The sequence below is a fragment of the Calonectris borealis genome, chromosome 2 (genome assembly GCF_964195595.1).
Source record: "Calonectris borealis chromosome 2, bCalBor7.hap1.2, whole genome shotgun sequence".
Taxonomy (NCBI): Eukaryota; Metazoa; Chordata; class Aves; order Procellariiformes; family Procellariidae; genus Calonectris; species Calonectris borealis.
In genome coordinates this window covers 115378225-115384290 of record NC_134313.1, presented here as the reverse complement: position 1 = coordinate 115384290, position 6066 = coordinate 115378225, and the positions used below count along the sequence as shown (strand labels likewise).

At 46.2% G+C, this 6066-nt stretch overlaps 1 protein-coding gene across 3 annotated transcripts in view; it reads left to right on the top strand.

The window, feature by feature from the left end:
- Positions 1-642: 642 nt before the first annotated feature.
- The window catches only part of LRRFIP2 (LRR binding FLII interacting protein 2), a 64868-nt gene continuing 59444 nt past the window's right edge, over positions 643-6066 (top strand). Inside the window, exon 1 of one of the 3 annotated variants that reach the window (XM_075143029.1) lies at positions 643-1278. The gene's annotated coding sequence lies outside the window, so the exon portion shown is untranslated. The remainder of the gene's footprint in view (positions 1279-6066) is intronic. The other 2 variants (XM_075143031.1, XM_075143033.1) reach the window with 2 other exon arrangements.

Here is a 6066-nt window from a genome sequence, read left to right as displayed (position 1 = left end):
CCATCCGCGTAAATCTTCCGCAACACTTGTGTGGCGTGCCAGCTGAAGGCGGTGGGAACGGGACGCACGACTTGGTAGAGCAAGAAATGAGCAGGGCGGTTTCTACGGGCCCTGCGGCGGCTGAAGCCGGCGGGTCGCGCTGCGGTTCCGCAAAGGCGGCTGCGGGCTGCCGGAGCTCTCGCTGGGCCGTTACATAGGGAACTATCACTAGATAAAAAGAAACCCCAGATAAAACCGAGACGGAAATACAAAGAAGGTCGCAGACCTACCTCTCCCTGCCACAGCAGGGGGTCAGCCGGCCTGCCCGGTGATAAGGGGGGGCCGAGGCGGAGAGCTGGGCGCCGCAGTCCTCCTCACCCCAGGGCAAAGCCCCCCTCCCTTCACTGCCGGCTGAGGAAAAGAGAAACGGGGGGAGAGGAGGGCGCTTCTCCTCCGGCAACGCAGTTAATGTCGGGGGCTGACTGCTGCCTTGCCTTCCCTGAGCTGAAAAGGCGCCTCAGGACACAGGCACCCGCTGCCCTCCCCACCCAGAACACCGGTCGGCCAGGACCCCGCCAGCGGAGCACCGCCCGTCAACGCCCCCGCAGTGGCGCCCGCCCGCTCTGCGCATGCGTGCGCACCGCCCGCTCGCCCTCTTTCTCCGCGGCGGCGGGCGCGGCGCCTGCGCAATCCGCTTCGCCGGCCTGTGTAAGGGGCTAGGGCGGGGAGCAGTGCGGGTGCACGGTGGTCTCGGTGGTAGCGTGGGTCGTGTGCCGCTCCCGCAACGGCTGCCGGCCGCCCGCCCGCCCGCTCTCCTCTCAGCGCTGGCCCCTTCCGCAGGACCCTGCGGGCGGTTTGAAATTAACCGCTGTTTCCTACCCGGGTTCTCGATGTGGCTGTAACCGCCCGGCGTTGAAGGGGAGGAGGCAAGAGTGTGGGGCGGGGAACGGGAGGGCGGCCTGGAGCGGTACGGCTCGTCTTTGCCGAAAGCTCCGGTTCCTGCGGCTCCTCACGGGGAAGGGGCGGAAGGCGGGGGGTGAAAGGGTGAACTGAGGTAGCGGCTGCCTTGCCGCGGCCCCTGGACGGTCCGTGCCTGCCTGACACCCGCGCTTGCTCCGAGGCGGCTTCTGCTTCTGTTCCTTGGACTCTGGGCGTGGGGAGTGAGGGAAGGAAGGAGCCTGAGGCGATTCCAGGACCCACGAGCCCCTCGCACCCGTGGAAGGGGGGGGGGGAGGGGAGCCTGAAGCAAACTCCCCTCCTTGTTAAGGCGTTCCGGTGCTGCAGCAGGCTGGCCCGCAGGTAAGGCTCCTTGGGGCCCGGGCAAGGAGAGGGTGAGAGGTGGGGGCGGGGGGAGGGGAGGGAGGGTGTCATATCCATACAGCCCCGGACGGGGCGGGGAAGCAGGGTGGGAACCCGGTTCTTCGGGTTTAGAGAAGCGGGGAGGGCACGGCGGCTCAGCCGGGACTCCCTCGTCAGGTAGGCGAACAGAAAGGGGAACAATAACGGCGGCAGCTTGGGGCGGTGGTGCGCGGCCCCCTTCTTTGTGGCCGCTGTCAGACCTGATGCGGGCGGGCAAGGGGAAGCCGGGAGCGCCCGAGCTCTTCCGGCGGGCTGCTCCCCCATGCCGGGCTCGATCCCTCGCCCGCGGGCCTGCGGGAAGGTGCCGTTCACGCCTCGGTACTGAGTGGAAACGGCGGAATGAGGGGGAGGAGGAGGAGAGCGAGAGAGAAAGGAAGATGTCCTGAAATCACAGCTGTGTGTGTTTTGGTGCCTTTCGCTCTCGCACTTCCTCGAAGTACGTTACCACAGCTTCACTGTTCCCCAGAGCAGTAGGGCGTGCCCCCCCCGGTAGAGAGTTATGGTAAGGTTCGGTCAGGCTTTCTGATGCTTAGTCGGGCTTTTTTTTTTTTTATTTCAGAGCACGTTTATTTATTTATTCTTAGTATGTCCTGCTGCTATAATTGCAAAGAGACTGTTGATGATAAGAGAGATGGGCACATTCCTGAGTTTGGAAGGAGCCCGAAAACTGCTCTGGGCTGTGATCTGCTCCACGTGTTCGAAGTGATTTCCAGTTTGAATCCTAGCATGATACCTTGAAGGGCAGTGTTATGTATTTCACTGATAGTAAAACGTTTTTTAGAAAGCAGTGCTACATTGAATTTGTATTATCTACTCAGTGAGTCCCTCATTTTAGAGAGACTTACAGACGGTTTTGGCTTGAAATGAGGAAGGTCTAGGATCAGTTTTATCCCTTTAAAGTATCAATGTTAGTATCGAACATCCTTGGAGATGTGTGGGGTTTTTTGTCACAAATTTCCTGGAAGATTAAATCAATGCTTGTCTGGTGAGTTCTTTAAACATTCGTTGTGTCTCGACTGTAAAGTGATGTAATTAAATGTATTGGGGCCCAGAAACAGTTATCTTCTTAATATACATCTGCTTCCTGTAGACACTGTAATTGTTTAGTGATGATGTAAGAACAGATGAAAGGTGCTCTAGCAGTACAAAATAGTTTGACATACATGATATGCTTTTTCCATTGTTTTGTGTTACTTGGGTTTGGAGATGTTTACCTTAGAGTGTGAAGTCAATCTTACCTGAACTGAATTCCTGGCTGTAGCTGAGAACATGTGAATAGAAGACAGTTGTGTGAAATGTGTCAGGTGTAAGCTTGTTGCACATCACAACAGTACTTCTTGTGAACTGACTCCAAAGGAGCTTATTTTTTCTTCTTTTTTTTAATGACTCTCATTGTCTCAGAAGATGGCATAGTACTTTAACACATGTGAACTTTTAGCAAGTGCTGTTTAAATTGGACACCAAGTAGTGGGGATCTGTATAACATGTTAAGGTCTAGACTTTCACACAGTGCACAAGTTGTCGTGCGCATATACCCCAAAAACCTAGATTGGTATCATATATAATTGAATAACCTCTGGTATACAATGTGAGTAGAGGATTAGAAACCAATAACAGATTTGATACTATGTTGTTGTTTGTGTTTGTAAGATCCTGATCTGAAGGTGTGTGGTGATAGTTATGGGTCAGTACAGTTCAGCAGTGTTACAAAACATGATAAGAGATGCTTTCTGAGAAAGGAATCCAAATTTATTATCTTGAATATCTGGAAACGAGGTAACACATAAGTGTATGTAATGGACAGTTTGTGTTTATGCATGACCTGTCCTTGAACATAGTTTATGTAATTAGTGCTGTCTGCTTGTGAAGATGATAAAGTTTGTAGGTTTTTTTTGTATTAGGCATGCAGAGTTAGAGCTGCTCCAAAGGAAGAGGTGAAGGGGCAGCTCCCAAAGGGCCAGGTGGGAACAAGTGTTTCTAAGCGTACCAGCCTGCTACCACAGCAGAGGGCTAGTCAGCAGGAGTGATGTCAGCTGATCGAAGAAACAGCAGGTGGAGAAGGCTCTGAGGGGTGCCCAGGAGAATTTGTCCTGCTTGCTTCAGTAGCTTTTTGTTGTTGCACTGTAACTGTAGCACTAGTAGAAAAGAGTGTAGGAGTGTATTAAATTGGTAATGGAAAAATATCTTAAATAGTTGCAGCTTGTTACTGAACGTGGGTTGTTACCATGGGGCTCTCTGTTTGTTTCATTAAAAAAAATGGAGCCTCAATATAGTAGCAGTGTTTTGTTTTGGTTTTTTTTCAATGAGTAATGAATCATTCTTTTGCAAAATGACAGAAAGGATACTCATTTTGAAAAAGCTGACAGTGTAAAAAAGATGGTTGTTCCATTTTAGAATAAACACTTAAGGAAGGTTCTTGTGACTTTGTTTTTTATTATGCATTCCCATCATTTTTCATGGTGCTCATTATAGTACTGTCATTTCCTCATATTTTAAAATCATGTTTGATTTCTTAGTTTGTTCCTGGATCTTCAGCATTTATGGTAGCACTGATTCTAGAAAAGTCCAACTGTGTTGTTACACTGCTTCTCTGAAACCTACATATGCTTTACATCATGTTCTGAGAGATCCTTTGGTGAGTGACCATTACAAGAGCTTTGCAGATGCTTTTATTACTGATGATAATATCCTGTATGTAATGTTTTATTTTGTGGAGTAATGGTATCTCCAAGTGCAGCTGTTAGCAACTGACTGGCAGAGAACTCCATAAAGTAAGTGCCACTGCTTGAAGTTGCATTACTGCATGATGTTGTCTTGGAATTTTGGTAACTTGCAAAGACTGAGGAAGGTCACCAAAGATAGCTTGGTGGGTCTGGAGGTGCCTCGTAGTTCTACAGGCTGTAGGATACATTGGTACAGTTACTGTCCTGCATTGCTTTAAGTTTACCAACACTAACCAGGCATGGTTACATGTTATGGCTCCATCAGGCAACACTTTTGCAGACTGCAGGCTTGGTTTTTGATTGTCTTAACTGGTGACTTTCTCTTCATTTATAACTTCATAAAACCAACAAACTGAGGGATTTCAACCCACTCTAAGGAATTGTCATTCTATTGCTAAACACCATGAATGCATAAGAAGTTGTATTTCTCAGATTTTAAAATGGCAAATAAACTGCAAATACGCTGTGTTAAAGGGGTAGATTGTGCAGTTGTCAGCTTGTACTGGATTAACTGTCAACTATCCAAAGAGTAACTTTTCTTACCAAAGAAGCTGACATGAGTTTGTCTGCTCAGAGCAGAAACTTTGTGCCAATGGTTTGTGAAGTGGGCCATGATTAGAGATGAACATTTTTTTTTTTTAAATGGAAACACTATTCATGAATTGGAATAACTTTGCCTCCATCATAGAGGTAAGCACTGTAATCTTTTGGCAGACAGTAATTATATGCTTTTCTCAGTCTTTGCTTTTTCCCTTTAATGTTAGGCTCTTTTACTTATATTAGCAGCTCTTTTTTGCAATAGTTCTAGTTTCAGTTAATCTTTTTCTGAACAAGGTTATTCTGAATGAAAATTCTAAATGAGTCCTTAAAACTATTGCATTAAACCCCTGTTTATTTCCCTCTCTCACTCCCCACATACTCCTTTGTTGGGTTATGGTCACCGTGTGATCATGCAGCTCCTTTTCTTTCTCAGGTGCTTTTGGCTCCATGGACAGACACTAATTCCAAAGAGCATTTCCTTGTATAGGGGCATTCTTCTGGGGAAGACTCTTATGTTACTCTTGCATAATTTTAACTCAAGCAAAGTAACGTATTTTTATTCTATGTCCATTTATTTCTGTGTCTCCTTTAGAGTTTGCTTTGACAAAGCACTGAAGGCTAAGCAAATAAGATTGTGATTTCCAATGTGATTCTTTCTGCTCCTTCTCAAATATGAATGCTACTTCTGCTCTTTTGCAGTAATAGTACCTCTGGCTTGTTTGTAGCTTTGTGTTGCTAGAGCTGCAGTTTCATGAGACAGTTCTGTAAAATTACTGGGTTGGGTTTTCCTCTGTTCTTCTGAGCACATTAACTTTTTAGACCTTTGCTTTAATTGCGGGTATGGTAGCTTCCATACCTTCACTCATCAACAGTATTCATTTGTTGAAGTAAAGAGCAAGTGTTCAGTTAACTTACGAAGTATATTTAGATTCTTTAATTTCAACTCCATCATCATTGTGTAGCACTCCTGCTTCTTAGATCTTTCTTTTTACTTAGATTTTTGAAAAAGCTTTTGCTCTTTTTAGTATATTTCACAAGTATATTTTTTAGTATATTTAACATTTGTGGAACTGTCAAAAATCAAAATGAGTTACTACTGTTTGTGCTTTTTCAGCAACCTGTGATTGGCTTGCTGGTGAGGAATGGTTTTTTTCTCCTGCTTCTTACATTCATCTTCCTTATTTATTAATGTGTTTCTAACATGATTCGTCCAAGTAACCTTCATTCAGATACTTTCTTTTAGGTTTTTAGACATTTTGGTTTCAAGAAATTCCAGCCCCTTCCTCTGTGTTAATGTTCCTCTCTCCCACTGGTGTCATTGCCTTTTTGTTCTTATGAAATCAAATAATTTAGCCACTAATTTAAATTGAATCAACTTATAACTGAAATTGATCACACAGACTGATACTATGTATTCTATAAGATCTTTGGGGTTTGTTGAGAAAATGCTTAGTGCTATGTTTTG